The sequence below is a fragment of the Anolis sagrei genome, chromosome 5 (assembly GCF_037176765.1).
Source record: "Anolis sagrei isolate rAnoSag1 chromosome 5, rAnoSag1.mat, whole genome shotgun sequence".
Lineage (NCBI taxonomy): Eukaryota > Metazoa > Chordata > Lepidosauria > Squamata > Dactyloidae > Anolis > Anolis sagrei.
This window is the reverse complement of record NC_090025.1, coordinates 50,060,690-50,081,348: the sequence shown is the minus strand read 5'-3', so window position 1 is coordinate 50,081,348 and position 20,659 is coordinate 50,060,690. Positions and strand designations below refer to the sequence as shown.

Below are 20,659 nucleotides of genomic sequence, written 5' to 3'. Positions count from 1 at the left end.
TTAACTTTCTTAGTTTGTATTTATCTTGGTCTTATTTCATTTTTATCTTATTTAGCATCTTTCATTCATATAATTTTCAAATGGTGACCAGTTTGTCTCTTTTATTGGTTTTCCCGAGCTTTTCTTTAAAAAAAAAAAGTTAATTTATCCATGTTTTTGATCTCTTGTAGCTTGTTTAACCAGTCCTCTATTTCTGGAATTTTGTCATTTTTCCAAATTTTTGCAAATGATATTCTTGATGCTGTTGTAATATAAGTAAATGAAATGTCTTTATTTAAACCTGAAGTGAATTCTGAGTCTGTAATATTTAATAGATAATATTCTGGGGTTTTTTGGGGAATGATATTCCCAATATGTTTTGTGTCTGTTCATGTATATTTTTCCAGTAAATTTGTGCTTTCTTGCAAGACCATCACATATGAAAGAAGCTCCCGTCTGCTTCCTGACATTTCCAATATTTTTATCCATATTTTTGTACATTAAACTCAATTTTTTAGCTGTAACATAAAAACACTTCTATAAGTGGCAACACTTTTATAAAACAGTATAATCAAGGATTTTTTATGGATGATGATGATGATGATAATAATAATAATAATAATAATAATAAACTTTATTTGTGGATACATTCTAGCTGTGAATGGAGGAATCCACAGATGCAGTATATGTGGACATGGAGGCCCAATTGTACATTAAAAAGATGAAAGAATGAGAGATTAATTCAAGGAAGAAGCATTTGAAGATGAACTCACAATTTTAGAAAGTGGAGGCTGCACTCAAAGCACTTTACAGAAAGAACAGATGGCATAACAATAGAGCGGTTTCAAGCAGCAGAGACAGAATCCATCCCATGTCTTACTAAAATCTGTCAGCAAATGTGGAAAACAAAAGAATGTCCCACATGTGGGCTATTTTATTTATTCTATTTATTTCAAACATTTATACCCCGTCCTTCTGAAACCCCGAAGGGGTACTCAGGGCGGCTTACAAACCGGCAACAATTTGATGCCGCAACATAGAAACAAATATAACAAACTAATTAAAACAATAAATAAAGCATTAAGTTCAAAAAATTTAAACCATTATTATCAAACCATGTAGCCATTTCCAGTCCAATTCAACAACCAAAGACCCGATTCAGAGCATGTCCCACAGTCAATTCTTCAAACATTACAAGTGCAGTTGTTCCTGCCTTGTCCCAGAACCATGATTTAAGCTTCTTCCTTAAAGAAACAAGGGATGGAGCAGACCTAATTTCGCTGGGGAGCAGGTTCCACAGGCGGGGGACCACCATTGAGAAGGCCCTGTCACTCATCCCTGCCAACCATGTTTCCAAAGCTGGCAGGACCGAGAGCAGGGCCTCCCTGGACTATCTTAAACTGCGAGGCGGGAGATAGAGGGAGATACGTTCGGACAAGTAAGCTGGCCCGGAATTGTATGAGGCTACTCAATATATACTCCAATCCCCAAGAAAGGGGACACCTATACATGTGTAACTGTGTAACCTGTATTCAGCACAAAGCAGTTACTGTCAGGACAGAATGTGGAGAAAAGGAATGATTTCCAAATGGCAAGTTTTGTGGATCAGTTAAGGCTATATTTTATCAACTTATTTGTTTAACTTGTACACTGAATAAACAAAACTGGGTAAGACTCTGAGGAAGGAAGTGTGAAAATTTGAGAAAGGAACATCAGCAATATAAGATATGCAGATGATATCATACTGTGTGTATGTACCTTTGACTTATGGCAACCCCATACATTATATAGGATTTTCTAAGATAAAGAATAATCAGAGGTGGTCTTGCAAGTCTGCTTCCTCCTTCCAAGTATTAACCAAAGCTGACCCTGGTTAGCTTCCAAGGCCAGACAGGATCTGGTGCCTTAATGGTACTTACGCCAGCTCAATACCATACTAACAGCAGAAAACAGCAAAAGACAACTACTGAACAAAGTGCAAAGGACAAGTTTTTTAACACTGACAAACATTATGAACACATATCATAAATTTTTTATTGTGTCAGAAGCAACTTGAGAAACTGCAAGTTGCTTCTGGTGTCAGAGAATTGGCCATCTGCAGAAACGTTGCCCAGGGGATGCCCAGATGTGTTACCATCCTGTATGAGGTTTCTCTCATGTCCCTGCATGAGAAGCTGGCGCTGACAGATGGGAGCTCACCCCATCTCATGGATTTGAACTGCTGACTTTCAGATCAGCAGTTCAGCCAGCACAAGGGTTTAACCTATTACGCCACCATGGCTCCTACAGGAGGTGGTGGGCAAATAGCATAGTCTGTCCTTTTTCAAACTGTCTCCACAGACAGCAGGTACCCAACACTGAAATGTTGCTTTGGGACATGCAGAATTAGGACTGATATACTGTGTTTGACAGTGGTCATCTCATGAATCAATCCTTGCAAATACGGGCATAGTACCATCAATTCTGCATCATTAATTGAACTAAAACACAAAGCACCTTTCCAATATTACACATTAAGGGCTTGATAAGGTACATTTCAACCTTCAGGCTGTTAGTAAATAAGTACCATCAATGCTTAATAGATGTGCATAATGAAAGGTTATTATTTAGGTCCAGTAACAACATGTAGCAATATCAGACCTAAAACCAATTACAAGCAATATAAATGAGAACAGAGGTTGAACAAGTTTCCCACTACGGCCCAAGACAGAGCCTAAAACTAATTACAAGAAATTAAACTGCAAATAGAGGTTGAACAAGCTTCCCACCACCTCGACATGCTTCAACTCCATAACAAGTCAGAAATCAGACTGTTCTTGGGCTTTTTGCCATGTAGGGTAATAAGTCTACAACATGGAAGAAATTTCCATTTACCACTTGCCATCAACATATAATGTCAAGAGTTCACATGGGAGAGGAATACTGTCAAAGATGTAGCTAACATCAGTGTACCAAACAATTCCTAGTTTCCTTCTTCATATGCATCCAATCCTTCAATCCTTTCTAAATTCAAGTATTTGCATTTTTATTAAATGGCAATTGAACATATAACAATAGATTTATGTTATAGTTTTATGTTCCAGTTATACCAGCTGGTCAACAAGAACATTGAAATTCTATATTTATGCTGACACAAACACTCATTGAAGAAGCATTTAATCACCATTATGGCATCAGAATACAGTATCGGAATAACAACGTAAAGGAGAAACGGGACTGAGTCAGATGAGAGTTATGTAGGAGCAGAAAAAAAAACCTGCTTAGTCAGAATTCTACTAGTTGGAAGTCAGCCATACCACACCCACCAATATGAAGACAAGTTAGAAAAAGACAACCTATGTAAATACACACCCAAATGATTAAGCAGGGAGTCTGTCAACTGTCCCACCCATGCACTGGCCTTCCACCACATGTCATGACCACCTGTCAAATTTGACAAATATCAGGAGTCAGGGTACAATCTTATTTTCACTTCTTTTTAATTCTTTGAATTACCACTTTATTGGGTTCAAAGTGACATATTCCAAAGCAGTGCTGCTCTGGCTTCAAAGGGAAACATTCCAAAGACTTCAAGGCTGTGTTACTTATTTATTGAAATACAGTATTTATATCACTTCACTTAGGCGATCCCTCGTAGCCCAAGGATGATGGTCCTCCAAGTATAGTGTCTTGGCGATGGATACACAGGTGGCTGTGGAGCCCTAGTCTTGATCTGCATGTTCTCCCACAGTGGTGACATCAGTTTCCAGGTGGAAGGCAGTCCTGGACAGGTTTGGCTTGATGCGCCTTCCTCTTGCACATTTCTCCCTTTCGCCCTCCATTTGTGCCTCTTCGAATTCTGCAGCACTGCTGGTCACAGCTGACCTCCAGCTAGAGCACCTCAGAGCCAGTGCTTCCCAGTTTTCAGTGTCTATGCTACAGTTTTTAAGGTTAGCTTTAAGCCCATTTTTAAATCTCCTTTCCTGTCCCTAAACATTCCATTTTTTATCCTTGAGTTGGGAGTAGAGTTAGCTGCTTTGGGAGACGGTGATCGGGTATTCGGACAACATTGCTAGTCCAGCGGAGTTGGTGGCGTAGGAGCATCGCTTCAATGCTGGTGGTCTTTGCTTCTTCCAGCATGCTGACATTTGTCTGCCTGTCTTCCCAAGAGATTTGCAAGTTTTTTCGGAGGCAAATATCCCACCCTCTATCCAAAGATCTGAGTGGTTTATAATAAAATACATTTGAAATAATAAATAATTACAATAGTTTTAAAAGATTAAAAAATATATTGAGTAGTTGTTCAGTTAAAAGAGGGGAAAGCAATATTGAATAATACAGATGGAAACATGTGCAGCCTGGATAAAACCAGTTTGTTCCAGAGATTTTAATTTTTAAAAACCTCAGTGTTTTAACTTGATGCCAAAATGATTCCAACATTGGTACCAATCGTGCCTCCAGGGGAAGGGAATTCCACAACCAGGGTGCCACTGCAGAAAGGTTCCTCTGCAATGTCCTCCTACTGTTTGTTTATTTATTTACTACCTTTCTCACCTCCAGGGGACTCAAGGCAATTTACAACATTTTAACAGCAAAAATTCAATGCCAACATACATGCAAAAAAATTCATAATTACTAAACAGTAACATATAATTAAGACTATGAATTAAAATAATTAAAACTATGAAACATAAATAACATTTAAACATTAAATAAAGCATGAAAACATTCTAGTATAAATATTAAAATCACATGATCCAAAATCATAAACCGTAGCCAATCCAACTGTCATTGCACATATTCCCTAATTATTCCTTACACTGCATTACTTTACTGGCCAAAGGCTTGGTCCCATAACCATGCCTTTGTTTTCTTTCTGAAGGCCAGGAGAGAGGCCGCTGATCAAATCTCACTGGGGAGAAAGTTCCAGAGCCGAGGAGCCACCACTGAGAAGACCCTATCTCTCGTTCCCACCAACTGAATTTGCAATGGAGGCAGGACTGAGAGCAGGGCTTCCCCAGAAGATCTTAACCTCTGTGATGGTTCATAGAGATACATTCAGACAGGTAAGCTGGGCGGGAACCGTTTAGGGATTTATAGACTAAAGCCTGCACTTTGAATTGTGTTTGGAAGCAGACTGGCAGCCTGGGGGGTTGTGTGCTCCCTGTACGCTGCTCTGGTGAGAAATCTGGCTGCCACTCGTTGAACTACTTGAAGCTTCTGAACAGTCTTCAAAGACAACCCCATGTAGAGCACGTTGCAATAATATATTCTCTATGTAACAAGAGTGTGGACCACCATGGCCAAGTTTGACTTCCCAAGGTATGGACGCAACTGCCACACGAGTTTTAATTGTGCGAAAGCTCCCCTGGCCACCACTGAAATCTGGAGTTCCAGGCTCAGCGATGAGTCCAGGATCTGCAAAACTATGCCTTTAGAAGGTGTAACTAATATGTGTTTCCCCTACTGACAATAAACTTTAATTCTCCAGCAGGCATATAGAAAGAGACATGCTCTCTCAAGTATCAAGATTCCAAGTCATTTGGAGGATTAAATGTTATTGTCAGAACCTTGGATTCAGAACAGAAATACATTGTCAATCAATGCGATTCCATCAGAACTGGCTTTACATGAATGTAATTCCACTGAGCCGTCTAGATGCCTACATTTTGAACTAGCTGCAGTTTCCAAGCCATCTTCAAGGATAGCCCCACGTAAGCTGCACTGCAGTGGTCTAATTGGGAAGTTGCACAGACTCCCTTGACTAAGCTATCACTGTCCAAGAAAAGCTGTAGCAGACAGATAGGTCAGATCACTGGGTCTATCTGGGTGTTCACTCAGTCGAGTAGGTGTATTTTTATCAGGTTAAATATGCAATGCAATACTTCTTTGCACATGTGCACTACTACTATGTACCAATGAAGTTAATTAGCACAATTACTACCTTTGGCACAGCTACACTAATTACAACTGATGATGGCTAAATAATTATTCTCTCTTGCAGAATAAGAGCCATGGAGAATGTGAACTAGCAGAAGTACAACTGGAAATTGAGTTTCACCGCAATTCTGTATTTCAGATTAGAACCTATTCATGCTGCCACTAAGTTTTCCAACAGGTATTTTTTTAAAAAAAATCATTAATAAATACAACACCATCTGTGTACACAATAAATACCTCTTGTAGTTACAAAGACAACATAGAAGGCCCTGCCCTTAAAAAACAAATAATGGTAAAACAGAAAACAATTGACACATTCAGTGATTTGTTCCATAGGATATACTCTCACCCCTGCAAACTGTATTTGAAAGTAAAAACAAGCAGATATTGTGATGACTAATGGGTGTTTGTACATCAAGCACTATATTTTCCTCCTAGCAATCCAAACAACATACTTTGTTGTTGTGTGTCTTCAAGTCACTTCTGACCTAGGTCAAAGCTGTCACATGGTTTTCTTGTTAGAATTTGTTCAGGTGGAGTCTTCCCGTCTCCCTAAAACTGAGATTTCTGACTTGATCAAAGACATCTAGTAGTGAAAATCAGAAAAAAACAAAACCTGGTCTCTGAGTCCTAGTCCAGCACTCAAACCACTATACCACATTGCTCTCCAAACAACATCTGTCTCTCAATTTGTTCAGGTGTATTTCCTAACATGGTTTCTTTTATGCAGTGATAAACTCAGCAAATATAAAATAAAGAACTGGTGTACTGTTTCTTCATCTGCAAAGGATGTTCTGATCGTTTTAGCATAGATAGCTTCCTCCTTTACAAGTTTCTCTTCCCCTTTCCATTATGATTTCCATTCAACCGTAACAGGTGAGATATACTCTGATTTGATGTCACAGAAAAACAAAGTCATGGTACAGTAGCCCCAGCTTGAATCCTGTGATTCACAACGCACTATAGATCAGTGGTTCTCAACCTGTGGGTCTCCAGGGGTTTTGGCCTACAACTCCCAGAAATCCCAGCCAGTTTACTAGCTATTAGGATTTGTGGAAATTGAAGGCCAAAACATCTGGGGACCCACAGGTTGAGAACTAATGCTAAAAATGAACCACAGATATGTGTCCCTTAAGCTCCAATTCTGGTGAACAATGTGAATAATAATACTTACAGATCATTGTCATCATTATCTTTACCAGCATTTCCTTCCCCCTTCCTTACATTCAGCATTATGGAGATGATCTAACACAGACTACTCAGATGGGGCAATGACATGATGGTATCCAGCAATAAACCTGTGAGAAGTCACAATATCCCCAAGTCCCATGATCACAGACAATACAGTTGAGTGAGAGTGTTTTGATGTAGCAGGAACATCGAATGGTGTTAAACGTAAGAAACAACTGAAATTCTCATGTGATTTTTGAAGCAAGTAACAGAAAATGTTTTAATTCATGATCTGAATTACTGACAAAATCATGTCAACTACACAAACAAATTATCTCTATCGCTGTATTGTCAAGGGCTTTCATGGCTGGAATCACTAGGTTGTTGTAGGTTTTTTCGGGCTATATGGCCATGTTCTAGAAGCATTCTCTCCTGACATTTTGCCTGCATCTATGGCAGGCATTCTTAGAGGTTGTGAGACAGGCCTCACAGCCAGTATCAACAACCCAGTATCTCTATCATGTACATATATATAATAGAAGTGGAAGCCAACTCAATCAATTCGAACAAATAATACAGAAGGGAAGGGCTGTAGAAGAACACGAAAACTTGAGAGGTATAATGAGCAAAATTTATAAGATACTAATTGAAATGAAGGATGAAAGGATGAAAAAACAAAAAAGTGCACCCTTAAAGAGATTTGGGAAGAGGATTTAGGGATAAAAATAAGTGAAATAGAGTGGCAATAATTATGGGGACAAAGACATTTAAAAAATTTATCGATACGAGTTAAAGAAAACTATTACAAGTTAATATGGAAGTGGTACTTGACACCGGTAAGAATAGCATATATGAATAAAAATAACTCAATAAATTGTTGGAGAGGGTGTCAAGAACCAGGAACATATATACACATGTGGTGGCAATGTAAATATGTAAATAATTTTTGGGAGAAAGTATTTAGAGAAATAGAAACTATAATGAATATAAAATTAGATAAAAGTCCTAGTATAGCCTTACTATCATTATATAACGATAAGCAATTGAAAAAGGAGGATAAAGAAGCGATAACAAACTTACTAACTATAGCAAGACTGCTTATAGCAAGGAATTGGAAAAAAGAAATGAATATACAAATAGAGGAGTGTTATAAAGAAGCATGGAAAATAGCAATAAATGATAAATTGACATGTATATTAAAGGTTAAAAAAGGTATATGGAAACAAAGCGATTTTGATGCTGTATGGGGAAGATTTGTGGTAAATGGATTAAAAAATAAGGAAGGAAAATTACCGTCACAAGAAGAAATGAAATTTTGGACAGATGAAATGTAAGAATGGTGGCTTGAGACGGGTGGCGGGGAGCACTGTGGTGAAAAAAGGAAGAAAAAAAAAAGAGAAAAAGGGGGGGAAATGTCAGAGCAAAACAAAAAAACAACATGTTAAAGAGGTTGATGTACAAAATGTAATAGTAGAATTTTTTTTTAAAAAAACATATATATATGTTTTCAGTTTATGTATACTGTACACACAGATCAGGGTTCCAAGGAAGATTTATCCATTAACTCTTAAGAATCAACAATTAAATGGGAAACATGGTGAAACTGGAAGAACAAACAATAGCTATGTTTACCAGAATAATAAGCCAGACTTCTGAAAACTCTAGATCTGTTATTAACAAATAGTGTGCTGGGGCATGAAGCCCGAATATTTTTATCTGGCTACTCACACCAGCAGAAGATCAACTATGAAGCAAAGCACTGCAATTATGAACAAAGATTCATAGCTTATCATTCCTAAGGAAGCCAGGAACTGGAATCAGATACAACATAGAGCTTCATAATCTGTTTGGTGTTGTTTGTTCACTTATTTGTGTTTTTTCACAGAGTTGCAAAGCAGAAGTCTCAGTTGGGGCACAGTGTTCATTCCCCCCACCCCATCCCCATTTCATTCCTAGCTGCTTTATTCTCTCCCAGCAACAAATGGTCAAACAAGAAGAACCCTACGGCATCGTATACAGCCTGTTGATGACAAGTCAGGATTTCCAGAATTATAGTTTCTATTTATTTTTTTTTTCAGATCTACTGGCATGAAACAAAATGGGTGGGGCAATCTCAAAATATATGAAAATTAATCAGCATTGTATAATTTTGCAAACCTTTTACTTATATTTGAAGCTATCAAGTAGTTGAATGTGAAATGCATTTCTAGCACTGTTCCATTATCTGAGCGGAGCCCAAAAGGGGACCTAGATAGAGAAGGATAGTCTATTTTATTGGGGGGGGGGGGGTTTGAAGAAGTTAAACAATTTCCCTGAGTTCTTGTTATTCCACCCATGTCACCATCGTTGAAACAACTATCATTTATGAAATAGGAAGGAGGGAATAACCAGAGAAAACAGAGGAAATGTCCTTCAACACTGTTCAATTCTGGTCACTGCAATTGAAGGGAAATGTTGACAAACTGGAATGCGTCTAGAGGGCAACTAAAATGATCAAGGGTCTGGAGAACAAGCCTATGAGAAGTGGCTTAAAGAGCTGGGCATGTTTAGCCTGCAGAAGAGAAGGCTGAGAGGAGACATGATGAGGGCCATGTATAAGTATGTGAGGGGAAGTCAAAGGGAAGATGGAGCAAACTTGTTTTCTGCTGCCCTGCAGACTATGATGCAGAACAACAGCTTCAAACTACAGGAAAGGAGATTCCACCTGAACATTAAGAATAACTTCCAGACTGTGAGAGATGTTCAGCAGTGGAACTCTCAGCCGCGGAGTGTGGTGGAGGTTCCTTCTTATGACAACTCCAATAACTTCATACTTCAAGGAAGTCTTGCAAGTTTCTTCGTCTAAAATATAGTGTACAGAATCTGATATTTGTTGGCAGTATCCTATCCAAGTACTAACCAGAAGTGACTTTGCTTAATTTCCAAGACTGGATCTAGAGCCTTTAGAATATTTATTGAATTGTATATTTAACATAGTCGTTTGATGTTTGCCACAATGCCAAACTATTGGGAGACATCTCCAAAACAACCTGTGACTTTTGCTTTGACCCATAATATTTTCTGATTAAAATAAATCTGCAATTAATGATGTACTGTGTTGTTTATACATTAAACATCAGAACAGGAGGGGTTTGTTATAGCAGTTTTAATCGCCCGATGTTTTGCACAGAATTAAAAAAAGAGATGCCATTGACATTGTCCTTGCATTCAAGTATCATTCCGGTTTGTTGGCAAATAAGTATTAACCACAGCTGTTCAGTTGGTGAGGAGAAGAGCCATACATGCTTTGCAAAATAGGGAGTGAGGTGACATTATGAATAAGCTTTATTAAGGCCTGTGCATTCAGTGCTGTACAACATGTAATTCACATCCCACAGATATAATTTTGAGGCTTCGGAATCTGAAACTGTTTGCTCTGAGGAAGATGTTTATTAGGCACACTGTTCATAAAGTGGTACCAGAGTTCTGTCTACATTCACATTTAGTTTGTGCTATAGCACTAAAGGCCTACTTCACCAGATATCATTTAGGTAAAGCCACCATGTAATAATAATAATAATAATAATAATAATAATAATACTTTATTTATACCCTGCTACCATCTCCTCAAGGGACTCGGTGCGGCTTACACAGCTATTGTTCAAGTATCACATGATGTTACATGATATGTATGTGTTGAATACTATCTGAAGTTCAACAGACACAAACAGCTTTGCAAATTTCTCCAGTTATGGAAGTCATCTCACTAATACAAAGAAAAGGGTTAAAACAAATTCATAGGCATTTTTGATAAATAAATGTTGAAGCATGCATGGAAATTAAAATGAATCATAAACAAGGTAATCAGTAATGAAAAAGAAAAAACGGGGACAGTGGTCAACATTAAAAGGAAGGAAAAGGTGATGACCAAATTATAGATAGCTGGATTTAATCAAGAAAGACAGGGCCTCATCAAATTGAAGTCACTGATCCATGTGATAGTGGGGGGATTTGACATGGATTATGGCACATCCAGCAAGGGGCGTAGGGAACCCATCGCTCCACATCACCCCTTATTCATCCCACAAAGGGAAGCATCAGCACCCAGCTTCCCCCCATTCTTCTCAATGAGAAGCTACTCCCTCTCATGACAATTTCACTTCAATTCAAGGACAGAACCCTACTGGAAGTAGATCTACACCATCCGTTGGGATCCAGTGGGCTCGGTCCCTGAATTGAGGTAAAACTGTTGTAGGACGCGCAGTTTTGCCCCATGTGATGAGGTCATAAGTCTCACATTCACAAAAGTGGAAGCCAACTTGGCGAATGACTACAACCCCCACAATACATGCCGTAGTCACTCATTCCTGGACTCTGTGTGACTTATCATGTTCACCAGTTAAGAACTTCAGTATTTCAGGGACTTCACAACTCACATTTTGAGGCTCAACAGGTGCAGCAATGACGAAGTTTTACCTTATGACCTTGCATGATGAACTGTCTTAGATTACAAACTGCACACGCTAGGCAACAATATAAAGGCAGTCCCCAAGTTATGAACAAGATAGGTTCTGTAGGTTTGTTCTTAGGTTGAATTTGTATGCAAGTTGGTACAGGTACATTTTTAAAGTGTAACTCCAGACATATATATATATATACACACACACACACACACACACCACAGAGACAGAGAGCTGGAGTTATACTTAGCGCTTTCTCGCTTTCCCTCTCTCTCTCTCTCTCTCTATATATATATATATATGGCTTGTGCTATACACACACACATGTATATTGTGTGTATGTGTATAGGCAGGCAGGCAATACATGGAAGATAGTGTTTGTTTTACTGTGTCCCTGTTCAGAAGATTTCACTTCACTTTGAGGAATGAATTTCCCTTCCTAGGGGTAGATTTTTCTCACTTCCTGTTATCTCACCCCTGTTCTCAATTATGAGTCATTTGTAAGTTGGAAGTTTGTAACTCAGGACTGACTCTATATGTATTTTGCTGTTCTTTCCCAGTTACATCAAAGAAAACACTTAAATAAGCCTGTTTTAATCAGAGGATTAAAGAAAGAACCTTGTGGTTTTAGAAACTCATGTGACTGAGATCATTTTCTCCACTTCAATGTATAAAGTTTTATAATAATGGAAAATACGTTTTAATTACTTTTGCAATATCTACAATCTCCATGACACACCAAAGAAATAAATTATTAATAGCAGCTATTTACTCATGAGTTAGCCCCAGGCCATCAGTGAAGGTTACACCTAGAAAATCTTGTACAAGTTGAATATCCCTTCTCCAAAAGGCCTGGAACTACAAGTGTTTTGGATTTTGGATTTTTTAACAGATTTTTGAATACCTATATATGTATATCTGTAACCAATGAGATACCTTGGAGATGGGACCCAAATCTAAACATGAAATTCATGTTTCATAAATGACCTGAAAGAAAATGTTATATAGTATTTTTAATAAACGGATGCATGTACATTGAGACATCAAAAAGCAAAGATAGCACTATCGCAGCCACCTTTGTGAACAATTTTAGAGTACAGTACTTCAGAACTTTCGATAATGACAAGATCCTAGCAGCTACATTTATCCACATTTCACAATGTTATTTCCAACTCAAGAGGTCTATTGTTTATCTCAAGATTTGTTCTGAAGACGTAGACACATTTTATGTACTAAATACTGACTGAGCAATTAAATTATCACTGGCATTCACTAAAACCAAGTATCTTGCTCTAAAACTACTAGTTTCGAAATGCTGTGATGTAGATAAGATCTTGGCCCACTGGTGGTGCAGCGGGTTAAACCACGGAGTTACTGAATTTGCTGACCGAAAGGCTGGCAGTTCTCCCACTGTTAGGCCCAGCTTCTGTCAACCTAGCAGTTCAAAAACATGAAAATGTGAGTAGATCAATAGGTATTGCTTCTACTGGAAGGTAATGGTGCTCCATGCAGTCATGCTGGCCACATGACCTTGGCGGTGTCTATTGACAATGCCGGCTCTTCGGCTTAGAAATGGGGATGAGCACCACTCCCCAGACACAGCTAGACTTAATATCAGGGGAAACCTTTACCTTTTACCAGATAAGATCTTAATGCATCAACCTTCCAAATGAAGGTTTGGTACAAAAACACCAAACATTCATGCACTTAGTGGTTAAAATCAAGACTTAGAAGATCCACTACCAGTACCACAAGGAGAAAAAATAAGTATAAAAGTTTCATGCTAAAACTGTGTAGTACTCACAAATTCCATAAGATCACTTTTAAGTTTTACACATCGATATGTTACAATGTAATTCTTACACAGCCAGATGGTTCCACTGTTTATACTCCTCATCCCATAACTATATATTTGTCACCTCAGTATAACATTTCATGCACCTGATAAAGCCTAAGAGATTATAAAAAATGTTATCTATATCTAGGATGGCTTTTGATCCATGCACTCTGCTCAGTTCAGAAAAGTCATCTACATGCATCTTTAATCACTAACTAGAAGTCTGAAGTATACAGGCAATATAAGTTATAATCAAGACCACAAGTAACTTAGATACTGAATGAAACATGCAGAATAATCACAGGATGTTTCAAACCTACGCCTGTTGGTAAAACTCTACAAGCTAGCTGGCACTACCCCCCTTGATGTGCAGCAGGAAGTTGCTGCTAACTGTGAGGGAAATAAAGTTGAACACTGTGGAAGCCATCTCCTGCGTGGATATCAGCCTCCTCCCAGTAGACTCAAATCAAGGAAAAGCTTCATGAGAACCACCACTCCTCTTAATGTTTCCCCAGCAACAGAAAGAGTATCCCTCTGGGCAGCTGAACCAAGAAATCCAAATTGGATGATCTCCAAGAGGGTCTTCCTCCAGAGGCAAACCAAGAATGGGCAACTTGGAAGTCCCTGAACAGACACAGAAGAGGAATGGGCAGATCAAAAGACAACCTCGCAAAATGGCACTACCTAAAAGAATCCTCCACCTTGTGTGACTGTGGAGCAGAACAAACAACTCCACACCTGTATGCTTGTCCACAGTGGCCTGCCTCATGCACAGAGGAAGAGTTCTTGAAAGCTACAGACAATGTGGTCACTGTTGCCCAGTTTTGGTCAAAAATTATTTAGCCATTTGTGCTCCTTCTATTTTTATAGTTTTATACTTATATATGCAATGCTTTTGACATAAAATAAATAAACTTAGAAACAAGCCAAAATATTATGTAAAGGAACAGTCCCTCATTTACAAATTCTCTGCTTCAAAAATGCTAATTTGATCTAATGTGTTCTATATCTACTATACAGATAGTGTAGTGTAGTGTTTTGAGTGTTGGACTACAGCTCTGGATTCGAATTACTGCTGGTCTACGAAAGCCTGTTGGATGACCTTGGGCAAGTTACATCTTCTCAGCCTCGGAGAAAGGCAAGGGCAAACTCCCAATGAACACATTTGGCAAGTAAACCTAGTGAGACATTCGCCTTAGGGTTACCATAAATGGGAAATGACTTAAAGACAAACAACAATACAGATATAATAAAATGAAACAAAAATGTGAAGCACAGTAAGCATAATTTCCAAAAACACTCTTGCTCTAATGAAGGAAGGCAGCTGTGTGGTCAAGAGACATTCTTTTTCCCCTTTAGCAAAAAAAAGATAAAGGCGATTAAGCTGGAATTATTTCCCAGTGACCTATATAATTTTGTCAGCTGGCCAATTTCTATTAGTGCAGGCCACCTAACCTCCTAGGGGAAGAGTGGTAAAGCCTAACCCTTTTCTTAGGGCAATGGGAGGGTCGATTCAATCGATCAGACACCCGAACAGTAATTATCAGCAGTGAAGTAAACAAACCAAGTTAGCCTTAACACAGCGCTGTTGCTTCCGTAGCTAAGCAAGTCCCTTCCCCGCCCACAGCATCATCTTCTATCGCCAACCCAGAGCGGATTAAGTTTGCTACCTTGGCAGGGAGACCGGTTTTGTTTGGGCCTGACAGATAGGAAGGAGGAAAAGGGAGGGAGAAACCACACCAGGAAGATGTTGCTTTGACTCATCTATTGCTCAAGTTCTCACAAACATCCAAATCCCTTTCCTTTTGCGTGTGGAAATTATGAGGCGCATGGCACTACAAGCCCAAGCAAGCTGGTAACATAAGCCTGTGATTAAAAAATTATTGTTCAATACAGTAGCTGTTTCTGAAGCATGCTGAGGTGCTGAAATTGGAAAAACACAATAAAAAGGTTGAAGCACACACAGTCCGTTCACATATGTGGCGTTTTTAAAAATTCAATTCAATTGTTAACTCTGTTTTGATTCTGGACAGTCACTGATGTTTCTGTGCAATTTCTTTTAGTGATTCTTGATGCATTTTTGTGTTTCATACTGCTATATTAAAGTGCATAATGTTGCATGTATGCCGTAGAATGAATGCAGTTTGACACCACATTAACTGCTACAGCTCCATGCAGTGGAATTATGGGATTTGCCGTTTGGTGAGGCACTAGGATTCTTGGATAGAGAAGGCTAAAGACTTTATGAAACTATAGCTGCCAGAATTGCATAGCATGGAGCCGTTGCAGTTAAAGAGATATCAAACTGCAATTAAGTTTAGTGTAGATGCATCCAAAATCTATTAGAAGACTTTAATCCAGGTATGGGCAAACCCAGGCCGGGGGGGGGGGTGCAGCCCCTTGGGCTCTTTTCACAGGCCCTCCTCACTCTCACCATCCTATCCTTCCTTCTCTCTTTCCTTCCTCCATCATTCTCCTTCCCTTCCACACTTTCATCCGTTCCTTTTCTCTTTCCTTCCTCCTTCACTTCCTCCCTTTCACCCTTAACTTCCACCCTTTCATCCTTCCCTCCCCCTTTTCTTTCCTTCCTTCTATTTCCTTCCTCCTTACTCCCTCCCTTCCCTCCCTCTTTCTCCTTCCATGCTTCCCTTCTACATTTTCATTCTTCCTTCCTTCGCTTTTTCCTTCCTCCTTCCATTCCATGTTTCTATCCTTCCCTTCCACACTTTTTGTCCTTTCCTCCCTTTTGTCTTTCCTTCCTTCTCTCTTTCCTTCCTCCTTCCCTCCCTCCCCTCCCTCTTTCTCTTTTCATCCTTAACTTCCACTCTTTTGTTCTGTCCCTCTTTCTTCCCTCTCTCCCTCCTTCCTACTCTTTTCTTTCTTTCCTTCTCTCTTTCCTTTATCCTTCCCTTCCTTCCTTTCTTCTATCCTTCTCTTCCTTCCTTCCTTTGCTTTTTCCTTCCTCCTTCCTTTTCTTCCTTCCCTTCAACTGTTTCATCCTTCCCTCTTTCCTCCATCCTTCCCTCTTTCTCCTTCCAACCTTCCCTTCCTCACTTTCATCCTTCCTTCCTTCTCTCTTTCCTTCCTCCTTCCCTTCTTTCCTTCCATCACCAGGCAGCCAGTCCTCCTAGCAGGAAGTGCTAGCATGCTGCCCCCAAATTAGAAAGTTTGCCCATGTCTGCTTTAATGCTTTTCATACTTTTCACTCCACAAATAAATCTCATTCAATGACATATTACAAAAGAAAAAATATCAGAGCAAAGTTGAGGGGAAACTGTAAGAGATGAAGCAATATCTGAGGTCATTTTTATTTAGAACTCCAAGTTTATTTAGAAAACTCAAGTTAGCTGCCCCGAGTCCCCTTTGGGGAGATGGTGGCAGGGTATAAATAAAGTTTGTTACTATTACTATTATTATTATTATTATTATTATTAAGTTCCTATAAATAAAACCAAGATACATTTTTTAAAAGTTTTGATGATTTTCAGTTTTGTTGCCTGTTCTAACACTATCTAACAAAATTTGAATTTTCTTTTTGTTTCTGGCTTGAAAGTGTTAATATCCCATTAATGTGGATGAGGTCTTTGTTTTTATGGATACACTCGGACGCTTTGGCTTTTACTTAGCTTATTTAATCTATTGGAACTACTGTGTTTTAAATGTGTTTTAAACTATTGTTTTTACTTTTTATTAATTTATTTTTCCATTTTATTTGTTTTCCTTTATTATCTTGTTATTTAGTTTGTATATATTGCTTATTGTGTTTTACTCATGTTGTGTGCTGCCTCAAGTCCTTTCGGGGAGATGGGGCAGGATAGAAATAAAGATGGTGATGATGATTATTATTATTTCCTCTTTAATTATGTGGTACTTACTCTAAAAGTAGTTGTTATACTCCAGAAGCTTGTTTTTGTTTTTTTTTGTGGCTAACACAAACTATGTTGAATTGGTTGAAGCTCTATGAGATATTCATTAAAAAAAACTTTAGCAAAATGTGCAGCAGGACATCCCGCAAAAGTTATTGCAGTTTAATAAACTTCTTCCATGTCTTTATGATTGAACCCAGGCCCGTAGCCAGGATTTTGATTCGGGGGGGGGGGGGGCTGAATTTTTTTCAGGGGGGTTTCGGGGGGGCTGAGTTTTGTGGGGGGCTGAGTCTGAGTGAAAGAGGATCTACCCTAGCAAACCTTTTGTATCATTACCCCAATACACCCATGCATATAGGATATATTGAGTATGGTGATCAGATCATGATATGAATAAACGTAACAGTTTAAATAATGCACCAGTAAGGCCTTTTCGTGAACCACCATGAGAATTTGGGGGGGGGGGGCTTAAGCCCCTCAAGCCCCCCTCAAGCCCCCCTCCCCTCAAGCCTGATTGAACCAATTAGGAAATGACATTTATAAGCCAGGAACAAAAATGTGTTACATAGAGCCCTTCCAGACAGATCCTATATCCCAAGATCTGATGCCAGGTTTTCTGTTTATTACAGATTATTTGGCAGCGCGGACTCATCCAGTTTAAAATAAGGGATAAGCTCCTGGGATAAGATCCTGGGACATAGGGTCTGTCTGGGGGCCCTTCCATACAGCCCTATATCCCAGAATATCAAGGCAGAAAATCCCACAATATCTGCTTTGAACTGAGTTATCTGAGTCCACATTCAGAAAATGTGGGATTTTCTGCCTTGATATTCTGTGATAGAGGGATGCGGAAGGGCCCATAATGTAATCAAAGGGGGAAAGGGAGAGAAAGAGTGCTCACAGCCTTAACAAACTATCTAATTTAAAGATCTATTTCTAAGTTGAAATAACATGTACAATATCAAAACCTACCTCTTAGGTTTCCACTCCTAGAGCCCTAGCTCTGAATGTTTCAGGCTGCATGGCAAGAAGTTGGGCTGGGTGGCCTTTGTGGTCTCTTCCAACCCTGCAATTCAGGGATGCTGGATTCCAGCCTTTCCCAGCTAAGCCACACATGCCATGCTGTTTGAGAAAAGACTTCCAGCCACGTGGAAACTGAGGGGGCTTTTGAGACAGAGGAGGAGGAGGAGGAGCTGTAAGGCTTTGCAAGTCTCTCAAGCCTTTTTTTCTCCCCCAGAGGCAGGGATGAAAAGCTTGGCTAACAACTAGCACACCCTGCTTCTCTGTTGCATGGAAAAGAAAAGAAAAAACTTAGGGATACTTTAATGCAATTTGCTACAGAATCATTGCTTAGGAAGTGTGGAAGTGCCTCCCCAAACTGCAACCCCCCAGGATGCCACAGCACTAAATTATTACTACTTCATCACACTAGAGAATGAATCCACTTTCAATCCGGTTTCTGCCTCATGCAGAACTCTGGGGTTTGTAGTTTAGTGAGGCTGTTAAAGGGTCATCCCTACACTACAAAGCCCAGAATTCTACAGGAAGCAGCAACCAGATTTAAAGTTGATTCATTCTCTAGTGTGATGAAGTCTTCAAAGTGGGGCCAAACTGTGTTAATACTACAGTCTAGACCAGACAAGGGCAAATTTTGGCCCTCTATGGACTTTAACTCCCACAATTCCTAACAGCCTAATCGAATCCACAAGCATGTGGACAACTTCAACAGAAAGGAAGAAACCATGAAAATGAACAAAATCTGGCTACAGTGTTTAAAAACTCTAAAATCAGGACAGTAAATAAAAAACAACACTCAGAAAACTGGGGGATTCCAGACAAGAAACAATCAGAGCCAGCTAACACCTCCAAACAAAGGATTCCCCCAGGCAGGAAGGAGCCAGACTTTGAAGTTGCAAGGCTATTCAATACTAATCAAGGTGACCAATTGAAACATTCACACCTACCACAAGCAGAAAAGAGTTCTTTCTCCCACCCTGGACTTTCCACAGATATATAAACCACACTTGCCTAGTTTCCTAACAAAGGATTCCCCTCGGGCAGCACCCAGCCAGGCTTTGAAGCTGCAAGGCCATTCAATGCTAATCAAGGTGACCAATTGAAACATTCACACCTACCTCAAGCAGACAAGAGTTCTTTCTCCCACCCTGGACATTCCACAGATATATAAACCTCATTTGCCTAGTTTCCTAATAAAGGATTCCACTCAGGCAGCACCCAGCCAGGCTTTGAAGCTGCAAGGCCATTCAATGCTAATCAAGGTGACCAATTGAAACATTCGCACCTATCTCAAGCAGACAAGAGTTCTTTCTCTCACTTTGGGCATTCCACAGATATATAAACCCCATTTTCCTAGTTTCCAACAGACCTCACAACCTCTGAGGATGCCTGTCATAGATGCAGGCGAAACGTCAGGAGAAAATGCTTCCGGGACATGGCCATACAGCCCGGAAAACTCAAAACAACAACAACCCAGGATCACATCATTCGTCGCTTGGGGAGAAAAAGCTGACTGCCTTTCTCCCTTCCTTGAAGAGGCTCATAAAACTTTGTTGAAAGAGAGGGATCAAGAGAGAGCTTCGTGAAGGAGAACCCCGCTGCCACCATTCATATCAAGACGCGTGTCGAGGGAGCCAAAACCCTTCTCCACGCAGGAAAAATACAGAAACCTTTCAGTGGCCGCGAAGACAAGGCTATGAAGGGAAAGCAAGAGGATACCTGTGGTCTCTCAAAGGGGGGATGTTCCTCCGGCGGCGTGGCTCTGAGAAGAGAGAGGAGGAGTAGTGATAATATTCTCCGGGGGAGTGGAAAGTTTCCCCTTCCGAGGCTCCGATGAGAGGGGAAGAGTCTCCGGGGAATGGAGATCGAGGAGCCCAAGGAGAAGAAGCAACAGCAGCAGCAGCAGGTAAATCCCTCCCTTCGCCGCCGCCAGATTAGAGCAGCCGTAATCCTTCGCCCAAAGGGAAAGAGGGAGGGGAGGATTCAGGGCTCGGAGAGAGCTGCTTCTCTCTCTCTCTTTCTCTCTCTCTCTCTCTCCTCAGTCTTCAACAAAAAGGGCTCAAAACAACATCAAAAGGCAGGCTTTTGGTGCCCGTGTGCCTCTCAAAAGGAGAGGGAGGGCGCCTCAAGGAAGAGCTTGTGTAACAAGTCAGCCTCCTTTCCAAGTCTTTGGCCTCCACAGTTGGAGGAGGAGGAGCTGGAGCTGGAGCTTCCTGGGCGCCTCCATTCATCCTTATGGGCACGCTCCCTTTCTGGGGAGCACACACTCAGCCTTCCCCATTTGTGTTTTGTGCATTTGCTTATTCCTAGGTCTGGTTAGAAACTTTCTCGCGAGGAATCTCTAGGTTAGGGGCCTTCAAATTTTTTAAGCAGAGGGCCTACTCACACTCCCTCAAGGCCCTTCCACACAGCCCTCAATCCCAGAATATCAA

General features: G+C 40.0%; 1 protein-coding gene across 2 annotated transcripts in view; it reads right to left on the bottom strand.

Moving 5' to 3' along the window:
* Positions 1-20,418, bottom strand: part of FHIP1A (FHF complex subunit HOOK interacting protein 1A) — a 122,778-nt gene extending 102,360 nt beyond the window's left edge. The window contains exon 1 of one of the 2 annotated variants that reach the window (XM_060778839.2): positions 19,947-20,418. The gene's annotated coding sequence lies outside the window, so the exon portion shown is untranslated. Of the gene's footprint in view, positions 1-18,182; positions 18,425-19,946 lie in introns of those variants that run through there. The other variant, XM_060778840.2, reaches the window with a different exon arrangement.
* Between the last annotated feature and the right edge of the window lie 241 nt (positions 20,419-20,659).